Source organism: Prionailurus viverrinus, chromosome A2 (assembly GCF_022837055.1).
Source record: "Prionailurus viverrinus isolate Anna chromosome A2, UM_Priviv_1.0, whole genome shotgun sequence".
Lineage (NCBI taxonomy): Eukaryota > Metazoa > Chordata > Mammalia > Carnivora > Felidae > Prionailurus > Prionailurus viverrinus.
The window spans coordinates 53,926,323-53,953,742 of record NC_062562.1 but is presented as its reverse complement, the minus strand read 5'-3'; the positions used below and the strand labels follow the sequence as shown (position 1 = coordinate 53,953,742).

The following is a 27,420-nucleotide window of genomic DNA, read 5'->3' as shown; positions in this document are numbered from 1 at the left end:
TGGTATAAATTGAGATTATCATTAAGTAAATGCTTTGAAATTTCAATGTAGTATATAAATGTGCCATGGTATTAGGATACTGTTAATGTTTAAAAATAGAGTGATAACATCAAGGGGGGAAATAGTAGAATTAGGGGGGAGAAAGGAGGCCTTCAGATTCAGAATAGGCTCATTTAGTTGGGTTTCCTCAAGTTTTTATCTACTATAATCATTGTTTTGTGGTGAGTCAAACTTTTAAACACTCAGATTATTTGTAATATTAATTGTCAGATTTTATATCTCATCCTCAAATAGAAGAGTGGAAAATAATTGTCACCTTAAAGTTTGCTTGATTATAGTGGAGAACAGTTTAAAAAGAAAAAGGCTTCTGTCCTGGATTTGCCATTTACTAGCTGAGTTATTTTAGGCAAGTTACTCAACTATCTGATTTTTAGTGCTCTTGCCAACTTTGTTCTTTGAATCTATGATATAGAATATGAAAAATTGTACAGATGAAAGTGCAGAGCTGGCGAGGGCACTGAGAGCTTCCATGATGATGTCTCAGTTTATTTTCTCTTCTTTTATATCTTATTAAAATACTGAGGGATCAGAAATATTTTTTGCCATTGTTTGTTTTTCATACATTTGTGTTCAGTAAATGTTTATTGAGTGTTTGACCTAATGTTGTTTTTGGCCAGTGCTCTACAAACTTTTTCTGTAAATAGTGGCAGTAAATATTTTTGACCATCTGGTCTTTGTCACTACTCAACAATGCATTGTAGCATGAAAGCAGCCTCCCACAATATGTAAACCAATCGGCATACCTGGGTTTGGCTGTAGTGGACAGTATCAGGCCATGGCCCATACTTTGCCCACTCCAGATTTAGGTGCTGAGAATATATGAGTGAATAAAACAAGTAAAGAATACTTTCCCTTGTGAAGTTTACTATATAGTAAGAGGAGGTAAATAAAATGTGCAAATAAAATACAGTTATCTCCCACTTCTCAAAAGTTAACATTAAGCTTTTGCTTTTGTGTTAGTGTTTATTTTGACTAACTGAAAAAAATTTGAAGAGGATTTTTGCTTTTATGAAAAAAGGCAAAAAGTGACAGTGGCACTCAGCATTTGTTTTGGAGTGAGCAGTTACAGAGGGCACAACTCTAGCAGCAAAAGTAGCACTGCCAAGCTCCTTTCTTGGGAACTACATTTAGCATCTCAGCACCAAGCTGTCATAGCCTTGAACTGGATCTGTGAGCAACTGTGCTTTATCTCAATTTATTTTGTGCATCTGTTAGCAAGATGTGTCCTAGGGTATCAGAAAAGCCTAAGGTTATTTTTTTTTTCTGCGAATGATCAAAATTTTTTTCATATAAATTAATGGTAATTGCTTCTTTGGTTTATGCCATTTCAACTTACAGAAATTTTCATATGAATGCTGTATTTTGGATAGTGTGAGAAATCTGTACACACTGGGACAGTTGTGAAAGGAAGTGAATTCTAGGGCAGGAAATTTTAAGCAGAGTGGTCAAGGAAGACCTCATTGATACATGGGCACAGACCTGAAGGATAGGAGGAAGCCAAGAGATATCTGGGGAAAGAATAGGCCTGGCAGAGGGAAGAGCAAAAGAAAAGGTCCCAAAAGCCTATAGTTAAAGAAATTGTACTGAAATTGTTTTCTTTCTTGGCATTTTAATGGGAGATGATCATGCACATCAAAGCCATAAGTCATAACCTCTTGTCTGTGTGTGCCAGATGGGTGAGGAACAATACTTGGAACAATTCCTAGAATTTGATTTACGTGGATTAAATTTATGTTGTATGATTTAAATGTTAATACTTTTTGCATTGTTAAAAAATTCAACTGAGTAAAATTAAAGTTCTTGCTGCCTTTATTCAACAATTCAGTGACTTGGGCAACATCTAGTGTGTGACAAATAGAAAGGAGCTCTAAAGAGCTGTACGAAGTGAAAGATTTTATATTTATAGACAGAAAGGAACAGAAACAAGGAAGTTATACTAGGCAAAAAAGCAAATTGATTACATTACTTTTCCTTAGGGGGTGGCAGGGGGTCATCAGGCAGATTACCTGACTAATACTGATCAGGTAATTCCCGATTTGTTGGTTTATGAGTCCCTTTCTGGGAGAGGTAAAACTGTAATTAGATTCTCAGTTGGGTAATGTGGGGCTTAGCATAAGTGACTCCCTTTTGGGCCAGTTATCTTGTTTTTAATAAGCTTAGATGCTTGAATGTGGCTTTTAGAATAGTCGTGTCAATTGCCTAGTCTAAGGTATAGTTTCAGGTAACCTTTTCTCCCCAAGTGTATTTGTCCACTTTCTCAAATTCAACTTATGTACGTACATGACTCAGACAAATTTCTGAATATGAAAATTGAAGTTATTTTTCATTAAGTGGGTCATTTCTTTGTAATAAAGCCTTTTTATTTCACCAGTACAGCTATCTCTTAAGTACCCCTGAGTTGGAGATTAGCACTTGGAGAGAAACGAGTTATAAATTGTGTTATAGCCTTATTCTCAAAGACCTTACAGTCTTGGGGTGGCAAGATTTACATAAGTGGCAATTAAAGAAGCAGGGTGATGTGGTGTAATCAAGTCCAGAAGTCAGAGGCCTGTGGTTTTAGATTCTAAGAATGTCTTATTGCTCTTATTAAATATCAGTGTGACCTTAAACAAATTAAACTCCATAGGTTTCATTTTCTTCATTTTTCACATGAGGTCATTGTACTGAGTAATATTTATTGTTACTTCTAATTTGAAAATGCCACAAGTTAAACTTGGGCTTCCCAGTCTTTTTCATGACACACATAGAAAATTTAAACATCTGTCCAGCACACCGGGGTAAAGTGATGACATGTTCATAGCCAGGGTAGTTGATCTAGTCACTCTAGGTTCTGCTTGCCCACCTGGAGGTCTGAGGGTGATCAATATCTACAGCATACTTACAACTCATCTTTGTGGCTAAAATCGTTAATAAGAGAACAAAATATAATCAGTTGTTACTGAGTTAAGGGCGGTAGAAGTTCAGAGAAGGGAGAGCTAAGTATGGGGTCCTGTTATTGACAGGGGCTTTATAGAGCGTGTGCTCCTTGGAGGATGTCTTAGGAGTATGAGGCACAGTAAGGGTAAATCTTCATCCTAAGACAACACGATACGTGCAGATTTCAAGTTTCAAAATAGCTCAGATGTGCTTTAAAGAAGAAAGGGAAAAGAATAAAACCAAACCCCAATTGTGAGTCTCTAGAAAGCTAGGACCATGTATTAGTTATCTTTATTTCCCACATAGAACCCTAGGGCCTAACCAGTATGAGGACTGGTAAAACATTTAGAGGAAATAATGAGAGATAAGATTGGAAGAGTGCACGATTATGTGTAGCTGATTTTTAAAATGTCAGTTTGGGGGGAGAGAGCTTTGATTTAGCATTATAAATGTGAAACTAAATAATTCTAATGATGTGATTAGAAGCAGGAAGCCCTCACTATAGATTTTTGAAAGGAGGTTTGCATGTTGAAAATGTATATTAAAAAAAAAATTTTTTTTTTTTTACATTTATTATTTTTGAGAGACAGAGAGAGACAGCGCAAGCAGGGGAGGGGCAGAGAGAGAGGGAGACACAGAATCCGAAGTAGGCTTCAGGCTCTGAGCTGTCAGCACAGAACCCAACGCGGGGCTCGAACCCACGAACCATGAGATCATGACCTGAGCTGAAGTCGGATGCTTAACTGACTGAGCCACCCAGCCACCCCGAAAATGTATATTTTTTAATAGTTATGTTCAAGATGGAATAAAAGAGGAAAAGAAAATAGCTGAGGTATCAGAACTCAGTGGAGCTGAGCTACTGTCATGTAGCGTAAGCATTTACCAACAACATTTAATGATTTATTTCTATGGGAAAAGTCATTTTGAGTTTCATTGTTAGAAATGGTTTGTAGATTCCCAGACTGGCCCCAAAATTCCATTCCTACAAAATCTAGGTGAAATATTATACCCTATTTCACAATTACAGTGGTAACTAAATAGTGAAAAAATACTAATCAGTGCTATTTAAATACACTTTATTTTATAAAACAGTAACAATAAATGATAATATAAATTATTAATAAATATATAATAAATTATATATATAATTCTGAGAAAAGAGTAGGCTTAATTAAAGAGGAATGAGAAGGTAGATGCAAACTTAGGAAGCTTATGAAGGGAAAGTCTGAAGCTAGCATCCCAGTTCTCTGTTAATATCACTTCAGAGCTCACTGTATCATTTTCCTGTTTATGGGTGAATTTAGAAAAAGCGTATACCTAGGGCGCCTGGGTGGCTCAGTTAAGTGTCCGACTTCAGCCCAGGTCATGATCTCAGGGTTCGTGAGTTCGAGCCCCGCGTCAGGCTCTGGGCTGACAGCTCAGAGCCTGGAGCTTGCTCCAGATTCTGTGTCTCCCTCTCTCTCTCTGCCCCTCCCTAGCGCGCGTGCGTGCTCTCTCTCTCTCGCTCTCTCTCTCTCGCTCTCTCTCTCTCTGTCAAAAATAAACGTTAAAAAAATTAAAAAAAAATATACCTTTATTAGGCTGCTGTTAGGGAAGTTTTGTGGGTTATTTACAGTATTGTATGGGCAGAGAGGAGAATTTTTTTGTAATGCCTGGCTCGATCTGGGAAATAGAGAAAAGAGGAAAGGGTTGGGCAAGCAGGCAGCGTAGAAGGGGGAAGTAGGGTTACTCTTCCTGGTAATTCCCTCTCTTTGGTGGCTAAGAGCCCAAGTATTGGGAGGATTTCACACTGAAAAGGCTAAGCCAACTTGATAGAATCATGGTTTCCAGGTTTACGTATGGATTTTCCATGCAACAGAATTGGATCGCTGTGGGCAAAGGACAAGGGAAAGGCATTGCCTGTCACCTTTCCTCTGTACTGGAGGCCCCATGTAGCACTGCCCCAGCTGCTTTCTTTGTCTCCAGGCTGGCACCTCAGGAGCAGAAAGAGCTTTAGAATGCTGTCCCTCTTGGCCCATATTTCCACAAGTGTAATGGGGACAGAGACTGCCCAAAGGACTTCCCAACCAAGGCCATCTCTGGAAGAGGCACAGAGAGCTCAGTGCCTGCTGCTGTCTGGAGTTCATCTTTGAATTAGCTCACCCATTCTTTCTCATTCCCAATCTCATTCTTAAAGTTATTAAAATATTAATATAGATTTAGAGCTTGTGGATTTAGAGCAGGGTATATAAGTAAGGGATTCTGCCTCCCTGGTAAATCACAGCAGGATAGCATCCAGCTGTGTTCATATGAAAGGGAGATTTCTAAGATTGAATTAGTTGAGTAAAACCTGAAAGGAATATTATTCTCCCAGAGGGGAAGGAATGAGGTGGTGGGAGGAGTAGTTCTTGTTACTGACCACCAGGTGGTGCCCCTAGGCCAGGATCAGTAGGTGGAGATGAGGGGATAACTGTCCAACTGACAGGATGTTAATAAATACAGCATGACTTGAGAAGTAACAGATCATTACGATATGAGCTAGATTGAGTACAGTGACTGTGATATAGTAGTAGGTGCTCTTTGTAAATATTGAACTGAAATGATAATTGTGGAAATGGAATAGATAATAGAAGAGTAGGTAGGATTTAATGACGGCTAGAAAAAAATTAATGGCAAACAAAATTTAAAACCTGAAGATTTGTTTGGGAGAAGTTGTAAGACAGTGCCCATTTTCCCACAAAGCAGCTGAAAAATTATAATTTTTTTCTTTTTTAATCTTTTTTTGTCCAAGATTTTATTTAAATTCAAGTTATTAGTTAACATATAGTTTAGCATTGGTTTCAGGGGTAGAATTCAGTGATTCTGGAAGATTACAGTTTTTGCTGAACACCAATTGATATTGCTGTTTTCTATGTATTTAGTATAAGGCAAAGGGAATATTTTATTTCCTGTCAAGGGAATACTATGAGCTTGGAAAAGTGGGGTTAAATCAGAGATGGAGATGTATTTGGCTTTTGAGTTGTTTTCTGTTAAAGATACTTTACAGAGCATAACTTAGTTGCCAAAATAAAGAACTTTTAGATTTATTAACCCTCATTTAGAGGTTCAAAATGTGTATGTTTCCTTTATTATAGTATTTTATGTAGTGGCCCAAAAGATGTTTTGATTATCCATAGTGATCTTAGGTTGACATTTAATATGGTTGTCATAAGAATGAAGGTACAGGTAAGGTGTTCTTGAACTTAGTAAATTTGATTTTGCAAAATTATCATCATAGGGTCACTTCTAAAAGTTTTTTTGTTCATTTGTTTTAATCTGAGTTACATTCCTATGTTTGGAACAGCAGCTTTTGTGATGAAGGCTCAACATAATACAAAGTTGTGTTCACTCTTTAAGTTAAATCTAACCTCTTTTGCCTTTACGTTACAAAATAATTAGACCTTTAAAGGAATATGTGACCTCACTTCTGCTTTTCCTTTTTATTCACGAGGCAATATAGCCTTGAATGTTAGTTGTGAGGGAACAGAAATTTGGCATCTAAAATCCACTACTCTTTTTGTTTGAATTGTTGAACTGTCTTCCCTTGTGACTATTAGCTCTCAAAGACTCATAGGTAGGTAAGTAGATAGAAGGACAGACCAGGATCATGAATTATATAAGGTAATCACTAGAACAGATTGGAGTTTTTTTTCAGAAGTCATAGCAATTGACTTATTTTGATGTTACATTGTTCTGACCTGTGATCTTGTGAGTCAGCAGGAGCAGACTATATTTCACTTTGGAGTTTCATACTTTATATTTGCATTGATTTGTGTCTCTCATTTTATATATAGATGGACTTTGAAAATACCCTTTTCTTAAGTAGAATCATTTTAGATATATAAAAGATGTTTGATTTTAAAAATTAATCTTATGACAAGTCTCTTTGCAAAAAGAATTAGCAAGGATTTATTGGTTTAGATATTATAAAAATATTCATACCTGCTGCCAAAGATCAAGTCAAATAATTAATTTGAGAGAGGGAGGAGGGGAGGGAGAGAGTACATGTGCATGAGTGGGGGAGAGGAGCCGAGGGAGAGAGAGGGGGAATCCCAAGCAGGCTCCAAGCTCAGCACAGAGCCTGACACAGGGCTCAATCTCACAATCCTGGGACCATGACCGGAGTTGAAATCAGGAGTTGGACACTCAACCAGCTGCGCCAGCCAGGCATTCTTCAAGTAAAATATTTATTAAGATCTGACAAATATATTTTATTTTATCATAGTAACATCTTACTGGGGTAAGGAGCCCTGACTCAGATTGCACAATTGTAATACTGAGGAAGTTAAGAATTCAGAAACTTTGGGTTACAAAATGAGCCACTTGTGACACATTAATTTCCAGCCAATAGATCCCTCTCTCTGTTGCTAAGTGATTAGCAAGACTCATAGACTGCTAAGCTTTAAGGACAGTCCTAATCAAACTCCTCATTTTACAGTTCATTTCTACAGGTCTGAAGATCTTAAAACTTGCTTGAGGTTATACAGCTAATGAGTGATACCAGCTCCAGATCCCTGGATTCCTTCTGATTCTGTGTTTAGGGTTTTTGCCTTTTTATCCTGTTGATCATGTCAGAAAATTGAAGAATAACAGTTCTGTCAAGCAGGAGAAAGGAAAAGGTGAAAAGAAAGTTTTTTCTTTTTCAAGATATTGGTGACTAGATCAGCTTGTTTGAATGAGGGCAGAAATCTAAGAGCAGTGACAAAAACTGATTTCATTACTACCTTTTCGGTTTCTTTCTTTTTTTTTTTAATGCTTATTTATTTATTTTGAGAAAGAGAGTGTGAACAGGGGGAGGGGCAGAGAGAGAAGAGAAATAGACTCCCAAGCAGGCTCCGTTCTGTCATTGCGGAGCCTGACTCACACAGCCTCTATCTCAGGAACCTGGGAGATGTTTACCTGAGCTGAAATTAAGAGTCTGATGCTTAACCAACTGAACCACCCAAGCACCCCCTACCTGTTGGATTTCTTATGTTATTACTTTTAAATAATTCTTGTCTTCTTTTTCAGATGAGTAGCAATAGAAATAAAATTACAATGATTCCTTAGAGTTATCTTAATACTGTTCATCGTTAAAATATGAGCAGTGACATTCTGGATTCTCGTATATCTAAAAAAAAATAAGAAAGTAGAGTAATTAATTATTTACAGGGCCCTAAAATAAGGCCTTTTCTATTTACTGAGATAACCAGTTAATCATACAGTCTCTATGGAGCTATTTCTGCATTGTGAGGTTGGGGGTAGGGTAGAAAAGAGAACTCATGATTGTAGTCTAACGTTAACCACAAAATAATGTTGGAGAATTATAGCTGAGAAAGTGGGATGAAGGTAAGAACCATCCCTCCATCATCTTTCTTATTGCTTTAAAATACCAAGAAACCTGCCCTGAGAATACTGAATTTCAGTGACTCATTCAGTGATTGAAAATCTTTTCCACATGGTTGTCCGTGATATTTGCAAGAATGTTTTGTGGAAATGAATTTGTTTTAATAGTATTATTTAGGATTGTACTCAGCTTATCAAGTATCTATACAAGACCTTTTTCATGTATATAATGTAATTTATATTGCATGTCAGCTTTTTGAAGTAGGTCTGATCTCCTGGTTTTGTTTTGTTTTTTTCACAAATAAAGTAATTAGGGCTAGGCAAAATTTCAAACTTGCCTAAGACCAGAGAGCTAGTACATGGCTAAGTCTAATTTTTTTGCTCATTTGATTATAGCACATATGGCTCAATAGTGTACGTTTTTATCATGTACTTAATGTGAGCAGTGTAATATAAAGGCAGAGGGTATAGAAGATCTTAGAAGGACCTAGACTGCCAAAAAGTTGGTTAACCTTCCAAGTCTTTGGAAGATCCATCTAAGGAGACTAATTTTCCTAAAACACCTAAGGGGAAAAAAAAAAACAAAAAATCAATTGGTCTTAGAAATCTAAAGTAATATTTGAAGCTTGATAATTAACTCTTCTAGTAGAAATGAATAAAGTAGAAATTTAGATAGAAGAATAGAAGTTTCCCATTACTTTCCATATCCACTGTCAAAAGGCCATAGTGAAATTGTTGTAATTCCAGAAGTCACCACCTCCAGAGTCTAACCTCTGAACAGTACCTGAAAGTAGGAAATGCAAGGTTATTTATTTATCTTTGCTTCAGGTAATCTAACTGGCAGATAATGTGACAGTAGCAATGATTCTTTTTAATTCTGTGTTTTTGGTGTTGCTTCTCCTGCCAAGTTGCTACAACTATCTGAGGGGTAAGACAAGAATTCTGGAGCATTGTACGAAAGAAAGTTCCACTTATCTTTTTGAACCTTTCATTAACACAATATCTTAGGTTGGAAGGGACTTCTATAGTCATTTTATTCGTCTCTGTAACATTCTTCCCAAGTGGTTATCTGGCTTCTCAAAATCTCCCAAAGAAGCCCATTCTACCAGGCATGCCTCTGTTAGACAAATCTAACATATTAAATTGGAATCTGTATTAAATTGCATTGCTTCAGTTAGGGCCAGTCACAGTATGTAATGCCTCTGCAGGCATGAATTTCTTTCATAATGTGTGTTTCTGAATAATCCCTTCTCTAGGCTAATAATCTCTAGTCTTTGGGATATTTTTTTTCTTTCTTTCTTTTTTAAATGCTTATTTATTTATTTTGCGGGGGGCGGGGGGGTGGCAAGAATCCTGAGCAGGCTCCATGCTGTCAGTGCAGAGCCCAACATGGGACTCAAACTCATGAACCCAGAGATCATGACCTGAGCCGAAATCAAGAGTCGGACTTTTAACCTAATGAGCCATGCAGGCTCTCTTTCTATTTCTTAATTCAACAAATATTTATTGATCCAGGCATTCTAAATGCTAGAATGCAATAATGAATCTTTACTATAAACACTGTACTGTGAAATATTACTGTCTCTGTTTTATAAGTGAGGAAAACAGAAGATTGAGGTTGAAGTGACTTACCAAGTTCACACAATTGGTTAGAAATTTACTGGATGTCAGAACCATGCGTAGCTCCAAAAGTCATGCTTTGACCACTACTCTGTTGTTGTGGGTCTTGCCAAGAATAATCACATATAAGCCTAGAGTAGATAAGTTCAAGAAGAAGGTTGGCCTAAAAGAATGGCTTAAAAGTACTTCCTAGGTATGAGATTATGGGGATTCTTGGGATGCTAGATGAATTTGGAGTCTTCCTGGGCTCCATTGGAAAACTACATATCAAGTAAATTCTTGACAGTCACAAATCTAAATATGTGGTTTCAGCAATTCACTAAGGACCTCAGAGGTCCATGACAAATAGGGAATGCTTCACAAATTTCAATGTCATCCTTGTGCATGGGCCATGCTAATCACTTGTATTGTTCCACTTTTGTATATATGCTGCTGAAGCAAGCATGGGGCTGTTCTTGCACATCATAATTTGGAATATTTAGTCATATTGGTCCATCAGCTCTTGATTCCAGTTCTTCTGTATTCTTAAATGGTGGTGTGCAGAACACAATATCCAGATATGTATTTAGCAGGGACTAGAGCTGAGGTATCACTTCCCTAATTCTAAGGTGCTGTTCTGTTCTTTCAATGTACACAACTCCATTTTGAAATTGTTTTTCCTTTTTACAATGTGACTTTTTTTCATAACTTAAATTTTCATTTGGTGAAATTCGTAGAATTTAATTCAGCACAATTGAAATTTTTATAGATAGTGCTTTAAAAATACAGATGCTTAGTAATTTTGAGAATGTTAGAAAAGAACACTTTTTTGAAAAACTTATCTGTTTCTAAAATATTTGCTTTTAAGAGTAAAATGCTTTCAAATTATATCTTCTTTTAATACAGTATTAAGGGTGGAGAATGTCACTTAATATTTCCTACCTTCAGCACCTAATTTGTCTTATTTTATATTTGTAGTATTATTTAATGTATGGCTGTATTTTTGTGACATTTTAAAAAATCCAGTCATTTATTATACTTAGATCTTCAGGTACATTTGTTTTTTAATCAGTGCTCAGTTCTTTTTCATAAGGTGTTTTCTTTAATGTCTGGTGATACTTGAAATCCAAAGAGGTGTTGTCTTAAAAAAAAAAAAAAGAATTTCTAGCTCAAAATTCAGCTTACTAAGGTAGAAGAAGTCTCTGGGATTGCAATAAATTATCTCCCAGGAAATCAGATGTGATGACAGAGGAGTGGTCTGGGTCTGTAGGGGCCTAAGAAGAAAAAGTTATTGTAGTTGTTGTTAGCCATTTATTTCTTTTTAGGATGGTAAGATAGAAAATGTTGTTTCTCTAACATATTTATGTTATGATGTTTCTATATTTCACATAGATTAAAAAAATTAAAATTTTTTTTAATGTTTGTTTATTTTAGAGAGAGAGAAAGAGAGAGAGAGAGTGCAAACAGGGGAGGGGCAGACAGAGAGAGGGAGACACAGAATCTGAAGCAGGCTCCAGGCTCTGAGCTGTCAGCACGGAGCCTGACGCAGAGCTCAAACCCACTAACTGTGAGATCATGACCTGAGCCGAAGTTGGACGGATGCTCAACTGACTGAGCCACCGAGGTGCCCCTAAAAAAAAATTTTTTTTGTATTTATTTTTGAGAGAGAGGGACAAGGCGAGCAGGGGAGGGACAGAGAGAGAGGGAAACACAGAAGGCTCCAGAGCTTGCCACAGGGCTTGATCCCACAGACTGCAAGATCATGACCTGAGCTGAAGTAGGCACTTAACCGACTGAGCCACCCAGGTGCCCCTATATTTTTTAAAAGTAGTATTAGCACTTTCATTGAGGCTGTTAGAAAAATTTCATTCTACAGTGCAGAGTTGCAATCTTGAAAGCAATATTTGACATTTGGATATTGCTTTCCTGGTTTGGATGTGAATTTTTTTAGTTGGAGAGAAATTCTCATATTTGATTTCTGAGCCAGAGTCTTAATCAGATGTTGAAAATTTAATTTGAACATAAATCTTTTTAGCAAGTATCAGTAGCAGGGAATTAATTAATTTCCTGGCTTACTTGAGAAAGATGTCACTAGAAGGCTTTATTTATGATTTCTAAAGGCCCTCTGCTGATACCTTCTGGTATTGCTGAAAGTATGTTAGTTGAAATAACATGCCAATTGTTCTGCATTACACCAATGCTTCTTACTGCCTGCAGTGTGTTTTAAACACGGTTTTCTTGGTTATTCCTAATATAATTCCACCGTCTTATTTTTAATTACCAGCCAGGTTATGGGACTAATTCTTTTGTTTTTATTGAAGTATAATTGACATATGATATCCTATTAGTTTTAGATGCACATCATAGAGGTTTGATATTTTCATACATAATGAAATGATCCCTATAATAAGTCTAGTTACCATCTGTCATCATGCAGAGTTACTATAATATTATTGGCTATATTCCCTATAGCCCTATAGAGGGGATTGTACCTCTTAATCCCCTTCATCTGGTTTGCCTACCCTCAACCCCTTCCCCTCTGGTAGCCTATAGTTTGTTTTCTGTATCTGTGAACCAGTTGCTGTTTTGTTTGTTTTGTTTTTTAGATTCTACATAGAATTAAAATCATATGGTATTTGTCTTTCTGTCAGTCTTATTTCACTTAGCATAATATCCACTGGGTCTATTCGTGTTGGTGCAAATGGTAATTCCATGACCTAATGTTAAAAAAAAATAATAAAAGAAAGGCCATTAACTGTCAAGAGTAGTGAGTGGCTTCCAAATTATTTTGCCCACCCACACCTTTAGCATGTCTCCAATCTTTTTATGTTTTAAATTGTACAAATAAAATTGTTTCTATAAATTACATACATCATATAATATAAAAATTAAATTAAAAGGATGAGATAGGGGCGCCTGGGTGGCTCAGTCGGTTGAGCGTCCTACTTTGGCTCAGGTCATGATCTCGCAGTCCGTGAGTTTGGGCCCCGTGTCAGGCTCTGTGCTGACAGCTCAGGGCCTGGAGCCTGCTTCGGATTCTGTGTCTCCCTCTCTCTCTGTCCCTCCCCTGCTCACGCTCTATCTCTCTCTCAAAAATAAATAAACATTAAAATTTTTTTTTTAATTTGATGATTTCTGGGGTGCTTGGGTGGCTCACTCAGTTAAGCTTCCAACTCTTGATTTTGGCTCAGGTCTTGATCTCATGATTTATGAGTGCTAAGCTCTGTCCTGATAGCTTGGAGCCTGGAGCCTGCTTGAGATTCTCTTTCTCCCTCTCTCTGCCCCTACCCCGCTTGTGCTCTCTCCATTTCTCTCTCTCTCTTTCTCTCTCTCGAAATAAATAAACTTAAAAAAAATTTTTTATGGTTTCTGCTTCACAAGCTATCTCCACATAGGAAAAAGTTTTAAGTTTTCTTGTAATATCCTGACTATATAGGAGAATAAATCTGTAAGTAAGGAATTCCAACAATGAACTTTATCAACAGAGTTTTACTCTGCTTTAGTATACCAAATAAAAGGAGAGAGGCAGGGAGAAAACATGAAAGCAAGTTAAGGATGAACCATTATTTTAAAGTGTATAGTATCACAGTCCCTCTAAAATCTGTAAGTTACTAAAATAAATCTATAAGTACTGTTTCACTAAGAATAAGTAATTTTGGGGGCGCCTGGGTGGCTCAGTCGGTTAGGCGTCCAAATTCAGCTCAGGTCATGATCTCACGGTTGGTGAGTTTGAGCCCTATGTCTGGCTCTGGGCTGACAGCTTGGAGCCTGGAGCCTGCTTTGGATTCTGTGTCTCCCTCTTTCTCTGACCCTTCCCCACTGTGCTCTGTCTCTCTCTCAAAAATAAGTAAACATTAAAAAAAAATTTTTTTTAAAGAATAATTTGTTCTGCGATGTAATTGAGTAGCTTCACTTTTTTAAGCTCAAAATTGTATTGCCTTCAAAACAAAACTTTAGCATCCATCTGCCCTTTTTCTTTTTTCTTTATGGTGAGGGGATGGTTTTGTGAAATCCAGCTAGCAAAGATAAGCCAGCAATAAGCTTACAGCTTTTTCACTGTACTTGATTTGAGTATTGTGGATGTGACTATAGTGCTACAGAGCACCTACTTAAGTTTCTTTGTTGTGGTGGTGATTTTCTTCTTTCCTGGTTGATGTACTACCCTGTTCTGTGTCATGGCTCACAGAGAGTCAGAAGCCCTTGTGCTTCAATGCATCTAAGAGTGTCTAGCATCATTAGAACTTGAGATTTTTTTTTAAATTTCTAATCCTGCATTTGTTGAGAAGATTTCCATCTTAGTAGCACTTTTTTTTTTAAAGTATAAAAGACACAAAATGAAAGGCCATTGGATGGCCTGTGGGATCTTCTTTGGGAGATGTTTTCTACAATTTTAGTGAAATAGAAGCTTATTAGAATATGATACAATCTTAGGGAGCATACACTTGGTTTATTAATAAAAGCCTCATATGTTAAGCAGCTATGCAAATACACAAATAACCACCATCTTTTAGTGTAGAAGTAGAATATCTTAAACATTGTTTTCTGGCTTTAGCTCACTGGAGGTTTTCCAACAACATTTAACTTGTTTTCAAACGATTGTAGATTGTGCAGGACACAACTATACATTCTTCTGGGTTAAAGAACAGTGTCTACGTTTTATACTGCTTGGAACTGTTGTCTGCTACAAAAATGCAGAACAGCTGAAGAAAACAGTCTACCCATTTTGTTATTGCAGCTGATTGTTTATTAGTGGAAATATTTCTTTGATAAATTTCTTTCCATTTTCCATATTCCTTGGGTGTCACAAATTGTCTTTACGAGATTTGTGATGAGTTATACCAAACATTGAATCAAATTAAGTTTAAACAGATAAATACTCGTGAGGTTAATATATTCTTCTTAGGAATGTTCCTCCAGAGGGCCTTTGCAAATAAGGTGATCTTGCTTGAGTTTCTTGGTAGAAAGATGGAATCCAGGCTATTTTCTGTTGTTAGAAGTTTAGCTTTGTGAGAATGGGAATAAAGGTTTTATGATCTGATTATAGCTCAGGAGAATTTAGGCCATAGTATAAATTACTTGCCTTTGGTCTACATACTGGTTTGGGATGTATATCCTTTTTTTAAAAAATTTTTTTGCTCCTACTTCTATGTCATTATCTTTTGTTGCATTTGGGTGCAGAGATTTTTGGATTGGTACAGAAATCCAAGACAAGCTTGACTTTTGCTTCTTGTTTTCATCATTATAAGGATTTGTAGTTCTAGTATTTTACTAAATAAAATCAATTGAATAAACAGTTTTCTTATTTAGATGAGTCACACTTTGTCACATACAGACTAAGTTTACCAAATATGCGGTTTAACCAAATAGTTATTTTTTCCTTTTTTAGTGGGATTTACCTAATAATTAGGTTAAAAAAAAATAGCTGCCATTGAAACTGGCAAAAAGAAAAAAAAATCTTTGCAAAAGCAATTGATGTTTTATATAAAGAAAAGACACTCCTGTATGTCTCTTCTTTACTATAGTACACAGTACACTTCACTTCTGATTAACAGATGTGTGGGTTTTTTCCCCCCATACCAAGCACTTCTCTGCAGTATCTGCTGGGTGTCCTACAGTTTAATGCAATAATGACCCTATCTGAGAAGTTAGCTTCATATCCCACAGTTTAAGGGCATATCCCAGGACTTCCCATGTGTTCACCAACCTAGAAATTCTCAGAACCCCATGGGTTAGGGATTTTTGTGGAAGCTTGATTATATAGATATGGTTGATCAGATCACAATCTCCAAGCCCTCCTTACTCCTTGGAGATGAGGGAGTGTGGGGCTGAAAGTTCCAAGTCTGAGCACATGGTTGGTTCCTCTGGCAACCAGCTCCCATCCTAAGTTAAGTGGAGGCATTCCACAAGACACCTCCTTAACATAAAATCAGGTATGGTTGATGGGCGCCTGGCTGGCTCAGTTGGTTACGCATCTGACTCTTGATTTCGGCTCAGGTCATCATCTCACTATGGGTTCGAGTCCCATGTTGGGCTCCACGCTGACAGCGCAGAGCCTGCTTGGGATTCTCTCTCCCCTCTCTCTCTGCCCCTCCCGAGTTCGTTTGTTCGTTCTCTCTCTCTCTCTCTCAAAAATAAACTTAAAAAAAAATCAGGTGTGGTTGAACAGGGTGAGGATGTTGTTATGAGTAATACAACACTCCTTTCACCTTTATGCTCTGAAGCTATTTCAGGATCTAAGGACAAAAGACCGAATATTATAACAAAAGATGCTCCCTTTGCTGTTAATATGCAGGAAATTCCAAGAGTTTTGGGATCTATTAGCCAAGAACTGTGGATAGAAGACCACAAAATATTACAGATCACAATATCATATGCTAAGTGTGAAAATGTCAAAGCCATTCTTTTTGATTGAATGTTTTAAGTCTATTTTTCTTAAGGAAAAAGAGAGACTTTCTCTCTCCTTAAAGATTAGAACCCTTGTGATTTTTTTCTTCCCATTAGTTTATTTCTCTTATCATTCATTGTCTGTAGCTTTACAATTCTGTATTGTCCTAGTACTGCTTTTGAAATTATAGCTGGAAACTCTGAAAAGCATTTTCACAAAGGAAGACTGAATTGTGACCTTAGACCAACAGTAAGCTACAGGAACAAATGAAATTAAGAAATTAATATTATTTCAGATATGTTTCTTTGTCCTTAGTCTTTCAGAGAATTGTTGAAACCAAGAATTTAGAAGTCATCTCTTTGCTTTTCAATGTAATTAGAACTATAAAACATTCTACTTGCCTATAAATCTGCTTAAATTTTTTGTGAAGGGGTTTCCGTAGACTGATATACTACCATTTTTCAGATTTTCAGAGTTCTCAAAAACAAATGTTTTCTTCACCGTATGTAACACAGGGAAACTTTATTTTAACCTTTATGTTTATCACATAAAACATTAAAAAAAAACCACTACAGGGTTCTAATAACCAGAACTCTATATTCTATTTCTTTTTTTCCCTCAGGCAATCATTTTTATCCTGGAATTTATTTCAATATTTTCTAAATAGCATGCTTATGTCTTTTTTTTTCTCTTGTAGATAGTATCTGTTGATTGCCTATAAGAAGATGATGATTAAGTTCTTTTCTCTCTGTCCACATTTTATTAAAATTTTAGTTAAATTTTGATACTGTTTACATATGCCAATGTAAATATTTTTACAAGGTTGGGGGATGGAAATTTTTTCCTCTGTCCTTTGAGGTCCTTTTGGTATAAGGCAGATTAATAGGAGAAAATCATATTTGATTACCTAACTATGGGGCTCCATAAGAATATGAGACCCACAGGAAGTCAGGCAGTTGAGGCTTATATGCTATCCAGAGCTAAAGAGAAGTTGGGTATGGGGCTGAGACTTCAAAGGAAAGATGAAAGGAATCTTCCTAGGAAGATGAAAAAGAGTGAATGTTTGGTAAACAAATGTTTGCTGGATCATACAGAAACAGTGGGGCATAGAGAGGAATTTTTTTTTTAAACGTTTATTTATTTTTGAGACAGAGAGAGACAGAGCATGAACAGGGGAGGGTCAGAGAGAGAGAGGGAGACACAGAATCTGAAACAGGCTCCAGGCTCTGAGCAGTCAGCACAGAGCCCGACGCGGGGCTCGAACTCACGGACCGCGAGATCGTGACCTGAGCCGAAGTCGGAGCTTAACTGACTGAGCCACCCAGGCGCCCCCTTTTCTTTTCTTTCTTTCTTTTCTTTTTTTTTTTTTTTTTGCATAGAGAGGAATTTTAACAGACTTTGCAAAGTTCCTTTCTGTCTGCCACTCCCAAGTTCAAGTTATACTATAGTTAGCTGTGGTGATAGCTCCCTTCTTGGAGCAGGTTCTCTATCTAAATTCTTTTAGGCATTTAGGGGGAAGGTCAAAGTTTCTTTGTAACCCTTCTGATTCCTTTTTTTTGTTTGTGTATTTTTTGAAAGAAAGAGAGAGCAAGCCCCGGTGAGGGGCAGAGAGAGAGGGAGAGAGAAATCCCACGCAGGCTCCACGCTGTAGCACAGAACCCGCTGTGGGGCTTGAACTCAAGAACTGTTAGATCATGACCTGAGCCAACACCAAGAGTTGGATGCTTAACTGACTGAGCCCATGAGCCTTCTGATTCTTAAAAATAATCAGCCTAGAATCATTCACATGCTAGAGAGACACATTTTGGTGTAGCAGATTGTGCTCCCCTACAGTCCTGAAATTGACTTGGTAGATAGTTTCATCTCAGTGGATCAGTCACAGTCTTGACAATAGGTAAGTTCAGTTAAACTCATTTCAAGAGGTAGTAATGCAGGTAGACTTCCAGAGGTAGGCTTGTGTTATACCTGCAATCAGGTACTTAATAAGACATTTCTATAGGAAGAAAAGAAGAACAATAGTTAATGATTGGAACAATTATCAGCCAATTTGTAAGTTTTGAGGATAATCAGTTGAGAAGATTTCTAGATGTCAGGGTTGAAGCATCTTTTATAGTTTGAATGTCTCTAATTATGTCATTGTGTCTTCAGGCAAACTTTGTCAGTGGCCGGTATAGCAACATATACAAAGATTGTCTAAACATGAATTATTAGGGTGAATTCTCTGAGGTTTACATCAAGTTGTTCAGTTTGGAAGACTTTAGGAAGGGCAGTTTTAGTTTTCAATGATTCTAACTCAGAAGGGTCAGAGAAAAATTAAAAACATTAGTTTGGAGAGTTGTAGCCAGACATTGGAGAAACTAGAAGAATTCAAGATCTAGTCAATTTAGAATGAACAGTATTAGAATCTAATATCCACAAAGGTGTGCTATTGAAACATTTTTTTCTCTCTATAACCACTCTCATTTCTACCAAAGATAGCCAAGTTAAAAGTAATTTGTTTGCAAAATAAGTCTAGTTTTAGTAAATTGGCCTGGTTATTTGCATAAATGCAGCAAGAATAGCAATTGATCATATAGGCTCTTATATTTTATTACTAATTTTTTAAATGTTTGAGAGAGCGGGGAGGGACAGAGGGAGAGGGAATCAGAGTGTGGAGCCTGACACAGGGCTGGATCTTATGACTGCAAGATCAGGACCTGAACCAGTATCAAAAGTTGGATGCTTAACCAACTGAGCCACCCAGGTACCCCATATAGACTCTTTTTTTCTTTAAAAAAAAAAAAATTTAACATTTATTTTTGAGAGACACAGTGACACAGAGCATGAGTCGGGGAGAGGTAGAGACGGGGTACACAGAATCCGAAGCAGGCTCCAGGCTCTCAGCTGTCAGCACAGAGCCCGACACGGGGCTTGAGCTCATGGACCACGAGATCATGACCTAAGCTGAAGTCGGCTGTCCAACCGATTGAGCCACCCAGGCGCTGTGCCCCCTTCCCTGCCACCCCCCCCCCCTTATAGACTCTTTTAAATCTGCTTTGGTGAAACTGTGTATAAAGGGAACTTCAGATTGGACTTTTAACAGCCTCCAAAGGCTAAGAAACCAAGCCAAATACTTGCCATTAGACCTTGCCTACAATATAATTCCTCGCTTTTCAATGTCCCCAAAACATGTTGAGGTTCCTGTACCTTCCAGGAAGTGACCTTTTTTTATTCACCTGGGAAGGCTGCTAGGAACCTTGTAAGCAAGGTACCAGGCCAGTTTTTCCAAAGGGCTTTATTGTGTCTATAGTCCTCCTTGGTTCCTTAAAGCTGTCTGGTCATATCTGAGTCTGCATCTTTCTCTCAAATACGACATTCCAATCAAAGTTTTGGTAATATAACCAGTGTTTACAATTGTCTTTTGTTATAAGGAGAACAGATTCTTATTGAAATTAAGCAAATAAATATATTGCCATAAAAAGAATATTCACTGAGAGTTTCTAAATTCTGGAGCGATCAGGTACAGAGAAATATATAAATGTCTCAAACATGCTTATAAAGATATAATTTACCTAATTGCTGTAAGTTTATATTTGGCTTCAGAGGAAAGGTTTCCTTATATCTGGGAAACAAGAATAAAGAGCCAACAATATTCAAACAAAAAGTTATAAAAATTATAGTTATTCTCCTCCGTTTATTTAGTCCCATATAACTAATTCTTTTGCTTGAATCCAGTTTTCCTGATAGTCCTGGAAATTTTTACTCAGTCCAATTTTATGATCTTCAAGTTATCAGAAACCTGTGTTCTAGAGTCTTTTCCATGAATCTCCTTGAATATAAAGCATTTTTCCGGAACACTTTTGTAAAAGTATCTGAGTAAAAACATAACTATGTAAATGATAAAAGACTTAAAAATGTCAGTGGTTAACGACCTGATTAGAGTTTATTACAATGGAGTTGACAAGGAAATTGGTTTTTTCTGTGACATACAACATTTTAAGATAATAACTAGAATTATGATTGATAATAGTATACCAGGACATATCAGGATTTTAGAAATTTTATATAGTTTTTAGAACACTTCTATTAATAATATTTACCCATACAATATAAGATTTATCATCACTTACTTGACAAATGCTTCCCATGTAATAACATCAAATAAGCCTAGTTTATTAAAAAATTTTTTTAATTAAAATTTTTTTAATTTCTATTTTTTGACAGAGAGTGTGCACGCCTGCACACCTTCAAGTGGGGGAGGAAGGGGCAGGAAGAGAATTGCAAGCAGCCTCCATGCTCAGAGTGGGGTAGGGGTAGGGGTGGGGTTTCAATCTCATGACTGTGAGATCATGACCTGAACTGAACTCAAGAGTCAGATGCTCAATTGACTGTGCCATACAGGCACCCTCAAATAAGCCTAATTTGTTCTCTCTCTCCTTATAAAAAAAGATGCTATTTTTTTGCATTTGTTTTTCAGGGGCCCTTTGAAAAATTCCAAAGCTATTTTGAGCTCTTCCAAAGCTATTTTGAGGTTCCTTGATTTGGGGGAACTTTGTCAAAAGATATCAAAAAACTTTAAAAATGGGTCACTATGGAACAGTACATAGTTATCTATTTATCCAAGTGGCAATTAAGACTTAGCAGGCAAATATAGAAAGTTCACTGGCTGCATAAAGGAAACACTTAACCCTTTTAATATTGAGAATATATAATATTCAGTTTTCTTAAGTAATCAAAAACTGATTAAGCAACATGAAGCATAGGGCAATATTTTGATAAAACACAGGAATTCTGTTTTCTAGTGGGCAGATTACTTTAAGGGTAAAGAAAATCCCTTTATAATTTCTTGTTATTGAGAGCAGACCAAGAAAACTTTGCCCTTTTTAAAATTTTTTTATTTATTTTTGAGAGAGAGCACAGGTGCATGTGTGTGTGCAAGTCGGGGGAGGGGCAGAGAGAGAAGGAGAGGGAGAATTCCAAGCAGGTTCCATGCTGTCATTGCAGGGCCCCATGCAGGGCTTGAGCCCATGAGATCATGACCTGAGCTGAAATCAAGAGTTGGACACTTAATCGACTGAGCCACCCTGGCACCCCAACTTTGTCCTTTTATAAGAGAAAAATCAAATTCTGATTTCACACCAGTATACTTTTGATATAAAACTCATTGTTAAATAAATTCATTTTAATTTTAACCAGCTTGACCTCTCATTAAAATTTCTCTTCAAATATTCCTTTTCTACAAACCTACAACTTTGTTTTTTACATTCATATTTTATAATTTCCTGTCTCATAACTAGTTTTACTGTAGGACAAATTTTCTTTCTTTCCCTTAAAAGTACCTCCATATTTCATACCTTTTCTTGAAAACACATGCTACTTTCCTTGTATATAGACTTGTTTCCTTTATTATTTTTAGTAGCTTTAACTACATACATTAATTAGAATTCTTAGCCCTTAGAAATTTTAATTTCCAGTAAAATAAGTATAGGCATACCTCATTTTTTTGTGCTTTGCTTTATTATACTTTGCAGATACTGCTTTTTTTTTTTTTTTTTTAAATGAATTGAATTGTGTTCAGCAAATGTATCAACCCCATTTCTCCAACATTTGCTCACTTCATGTCTCTGTGTCATGTTTTGGTAATTCTCACAATATTTCAAACTTTTTAATTATTACTATATTTGTTATGGTGATCTGTGATTAGTGATCTTTGATGTTTTGAAGCACCATAAATCATGCTCATATAAGCCAGAGTAATGTGGGTGTTCTAATTCCTCCATTGACCAGCAGATCCCTGGTCTTTCTCCCTCTCCTCGGGCCTTCCTATTCTCTGAGACACAACATTAATGAAATGAGGCCAATTAATGACCCTTCAATGGCCTCTAAGTGTTGAAGCTAAAGAGGGAGTCACACATCTCTCACTTGAAATCCGAAGCTAGAAGTGACTCAGCTTAGTGAGGAAGGTTTGTCAAGAGTCAAGGTAGAATGAAATCTAGGTCTCTTGCACCAATTAGCCAAGTTGTGAATGCAAAGGAGGAGTTCTTGAAGGAAATTAAAAGTACTACTACAGCAAACACACAAATGATAAGAAAATGAAACCGTCTTATTGCTGATATGGAGAAAATTTTAGTGGTCTAGGTAGAAGATCATTCCTGTAAGGCAGGACCTAGTCCAGATCATGGCCCTGTCTCTCTTCAGTTCTGTGAAGGCTGTGAGAAATGAAGAAGCTGCAGAAGAAAAGTTTGAAGCTAGCAAAGGTTGGTTCATAAGGGTTAAAGAAAGAAGCTGTCTCTACAGTATTAAAGTGTTAAGTACCAAGTCCAAGCTACAACAAGTTATCCAGGAGTTCTAGCTCAGATAGTTAATGAAGATGGCTGCACTAAACTATAAATTTCCAGTGTACATGAAACAGCCTTATATTGGAAGAAGATGCCATCTAGGACTCTCGTAACTAGAGAGAAGTCAATGCCTGGCTTCAAAGCATCAAAAGTGCTTCAAAGACTGACTTTCTTGGTAGGACCTAATGCAGTTGGTGACTTTTAAGTTGAAGCCAGTGCTCCTTTCCTATTTGAAAATTCTAGAGCCCTTAAGAATACTATGTCTATCCTTCCTGTGCTTTAGAAATGGAACACCAAAGCCTGGATGACAGCACATCTGTTTATAACATGGTTTACTGAATATTTTAAGCCCACTGTTGAGACCTACTGCTCAGAAAAGAAGATTTCTTTTAAAATATTACTGCTCATTGACAGTGTACCTGGTCACTCAAGAACTCTGATGGAGATGTACAGCAAGATTAATATTGTTTTTTTGCCTGGTAACATGGCATCCATCCATTCTGCAGTCCACGGATCAGTCATTTTGATTTCAAGACTTACTGTTTAAGAAATACATTTCATAAGGCTGTAGCTGCCATAGAGATCCATCCTCTGATGGATCAAGGCAAAGTAAATTGAAAGCCTTCTGGAAAAGATTCACCATTCTAGATGCCATTAAGGACATTCGTGATTCATGGGAAGAGGTCAAAACATTAACATGAACAGGAGTTTGGAAGAAATTGAATACAACCCTCATTGGTGACTCTGAGGGATTCAAGACTTGAGGGGAGGAAGTAACTGCAGCTGTGGTGGAAATAGCAAGAGAACCAGAATTAGAAGTGGAGCCTGAAGATGTGACGGAATTGCTGGAATCTCATGATCAAACTTGAACAGATGAAGAATTGCTGCTTATGGATGAGCAAAGAAAGTAGTTTCTTGGTGGAGATGCTGTGAAGATTGTTGAAATGACAACCAAGGACAGAAGTTCTGCTGTGGGTAAAATGCTATCAAATAGTGTCACATGCTACAGAGAAATGGTTCATGAAAGGAAGAGTCAGTTGTGACAAACTGTTGTCTACTTTTAAGAAATTGCCACAGCCACCAAGATCAGTCAGCAGCCATCAACATTGAGACAAGAGCCTCTAGCAGCAAAAAGATTACAACTCACTGCAAGTTCAGATGATGGTTAACAGAGTTTAGCGATAAAGTATTTTTAAATTAAGTTATGTACATTGTTTTTTTTAAGATAAAATGCTTTTGAACACTTAATAAGCTATAGTATTTTTTTTAACTTTTTTTTTTTAAGTGTATTTATTCTCAGAGAGAGGGGGGGGGGCAAGTGGGGAAGGGGCAGAGAGAAAGAATCCGAAGCAAGCTCTGCACCACCAGCACAGAGCCCAATGTGGGGCTAACACTCAAGATCTGCAAGATCGCGTTTTGAGCCACCTTGGCACCCTCCCCTCAAAAAAGCCTTTTTTTAAGCTTGCTTGTTTACTTTTGAGAGAGGGAGAGAATCCCAAGCAGACTCTGCACTGTCAGTGCAGAGCTTGACGCAGGGCTTAATCCCACAAACCACGAGATCACAACCTGAGCTGGGATCAAGAGTTGGCCGCTTAATCAACTGAGCCACCCAGGTGCCTCAATAAGTTACAATATGTGTAAACATAAATTTTATATCTGGGAAACCAGAAAATTCCTTTGATTCACTTTATTGAGGTGTTCACTTTATTCATGGTCTGGAATTGAGATTACAGTATCTCTGGGTATGCCTGTAGTGAGCAATTATGAACTGTTATACCAGCATTCTTTAGATTGGCAAATTTATGAATACATTTCACAATTTCTAGGAACTTAATGCTTCTTCATACTGCATTGTCAATAAAGCACAAAATGTATACTAACAGACCCAAATTTATCTTTTAGTTTCTCTGTAATAAGGAAGGTAAAAGAAGATAAACCTATGTTCAGTAATTAATGTTCCATTATTTAATTTTATTTGGAGATAATCTAGATATTCAGTGAATTTCTATCATTTAACTTAGCAAAACTCTAAAGTTTCAGGTTACCAAAAATATTTTGGAAACTGTTTTTAAGTACATATACCATAAAATATAGTTGTTGCTAAGAAGCTTGCCTAAAAATTCCTATCTCACATATATCTATCTAAATTATTTGCTTTCAACAATGAGTTTTTAAAATATATTTTAAGTTGTTTTGTTAAAATTTGTTAAATGTTTATTCTTGAGAGAGACAGGGACAGAGCGCAAGTAAGGGAGGGGCAGAGAGAGAGAGAGTGAGACACAGAATCTGAAGCAGGCTCCAGTCTCTGAGCTGTCAGCACAGAGCCTGACGCAGGGCTCAGGGCTTGGACTCACAAACCGTGAGATCATGACCTGAACAGAAGTCAGATGCTTAACTGACTGAGCCACCAAGGGGCTCCAGTAATGATGATTACATTATTCACAAAAACTTCATGAGACATTAGACAAAGGCAGCTATCATCCCAAGCATTTTTCTTATTGACATATTTTGTCAAGAGATATAACATGAACTTGATTAGTGAACCTAGGTAGAGTAAAAATATTACACTTAATGTTGATAACCCTAAAGACATGTCTGCATTAATTAAACCAAGAAAATTAAACTACCTTTTTTTTTTTTTTTTTTTTAAACCAGAGTTTTCTCAGATCATATGAACTTAGAAAGAAAGCATTTGGGTTAGTTTCTATACTTCTGAGAGTTTAGAGTGAATTTATATAAGCGCTTATTTTTAAGTCAGTTACATGGAGCTCTTTTGCAAATTAATTTTGGGAATACCTTCCAGAGGTAGGGAAATATCTGTATATCCTATCTATAATGTACTTACATAGATATATATATGGACAAACACAGAGATTTTATTTTAGACTATATAAAACTCACTAGTTTATAAGTAACAGTTGGAATAAAGTTTACTTGCTCAGATGGGTAAAGTCTTTTAGTGTTTGTGGAGAAGACTTAAAAATTTTTATTTTAAATGTTTATTTATTTTAGAGAAAGAGAAGCATGTGAGTGGGGAGGGGCGGAGAGGGAGACACAGAATCTGAAGCAGGCTTCAGGCTCTGAGATGTCAGCACAGAGCCTGACGAGGCAGGGTGGGTGGGGCGGGGGTTGAACCCATGAACTGTGAAATCATGACCTGAGCTGAAGTCGGACTGAGCCCCCAGGCGCCCTTGTGGAGAATACGTTTAAGATTTGTATTTGTCCCTGGAAGTAATCTTAAGGAGTCTGTGGTCTAAAGTTTGGACAAAAGAGCCCTTTTTGCAGTTTGTATTTTTTAAAAGTCATCTTTACCTCTTTGTTTTCTCTCCCCTTACTCTTCGGAGAGTATGGGCATTGTTTTAGATATCTCCTGGATTGTTTACATTTCAAAGACAGGGCAAGAGTTACACCTTTAAGAGTTGGAGAAAGGTGGTGAATTCCTCCTAGAAGGACTTTGGTTTACTGAGGCTAGTAATTTACAAGTTTGAGATAAGTAGGGAAGGGAGGTTTTAGAATTGGTAAAAAGGAATTGATGGATTTTGGATCGCCTGTAGAGCTGTTTTTAGGTTTGGAAATATTTGTAAGATTAGGACAGCTGCTCTCATTTTTTTTTTTTCCCAAAGAATTGGGTTGCAGCCTAAATGATATCAAGGGGCTGATCTGCACATCCAATTACATTATCTACAAATTGCTCTTTTCCCTTTGGGTGCATAGTTTTATTTTAGCTTAGTGGAGGTGAATGAAAAAAAAGTTCCTGTCAGGCTTTGAATATAAGCTTCTAATTTCTGAGCAACTTTAACCATAGAGCTACTTAAAATCTTTTTAAATATCTTGTCAGTTTTTAGCTGAGACAAACTAAATATTTCTGGTAGTACTGAACAACTTCATGGACTTAAGGGGCGGGCATCTTCAAAGAGCATGCAAAGGTTACTACCTTCTAAAGATCTAGTCACTCCCACAGATAGCCAAAAGAAAGAATCCATAGCCTGGCCTGTCCTGGGTAGGCAGAAAGCCAAGCCATGCTGTTAGGACTCAAAACCATCTTAGTAAGATTTTGCTGCCTTTTTTTCTTTTTTCCTTTTTTAACATACCTACAGTTTCTGGGTCTGTAGTTCTCAGACATAAAATTACCAAGTGTGCCAGAAGGTGCCACGCTTAATTCTTTGGATTTTAAGGGGGGAATTTATGTTGGATGTCAATTAAAAAAAATTTTTTTTTAAATCTTTGTTTATTTTTGAGAGAGAGATGGAGCACAAGCAGGGAAGGGGCAGAGAGAGAGGGAGACACAGAATCGGAAGCAGGCTCCAGGCTCCAGCTGTCTGTCAGCACAGAAGCCTGACTGGCGTGGAGGTGAAGGGCAGGGCTAGAACCCATGAACCATGAGATCATGACCTGGGCTGAAGTCAGATGCTTAAATAACTGAGCCACCCAGGCACCCCTGGATGTAGATTTTAGTTTTTGGTGTAATTTCTATTCATTTATCTTATAAAAAGAAGTCCCTAACGCTAAGCTGTTGTATATCTTTGTATGCAATATTTAATTTGATCTTTCCACAGGTGCCAGTAGGACAGCTGTTTAGGATGAGAGCTCTCTAAAAGTTGTTAAATATAAATTTTTTCCTATTCAAAAGATTGATTATCTGGCCATTGCTGAATAGGATCTATTAATTTTATTAGTGACTCAAACCAGTAAGCCTTCTTATGACTCAACCAAATATGCAAGAAGCATCTCTGAAGAGAGTTTAAAATATGCAGCGCTCACAAGGTCCAGAAAGTTCACTCTCAAAGATAGTCTAAGAGA

The 27,420-nt window shown here is 37.0% G+C and overlaps 1 protein-coding gene and 1 non-coding gene across 3 annotated transcripts in view; one reads left to right on the top strand and one right to left on the bottom strand.

The window, feature by feature from the left end:
• TMCC1 (transmembrane and coiled-coil domain family 1) overlaps positions 1–27,420 on the top strand; it is a 243,805-nt gene that overhangs the window by 67,158 nt on the left and 149,227 nt on the right. The gene's annotated exons all lie outside the window — the stretch shown is intronic.
• Positions 10,281–10,384, bottom strand: LOC125161352 (U6 spliceosomal RNA). The gene has a single exon (XR_007150567.1). It is a non-coding gene; the product is annotated as a U6 spliceosomal RNA (small nuclear RNA).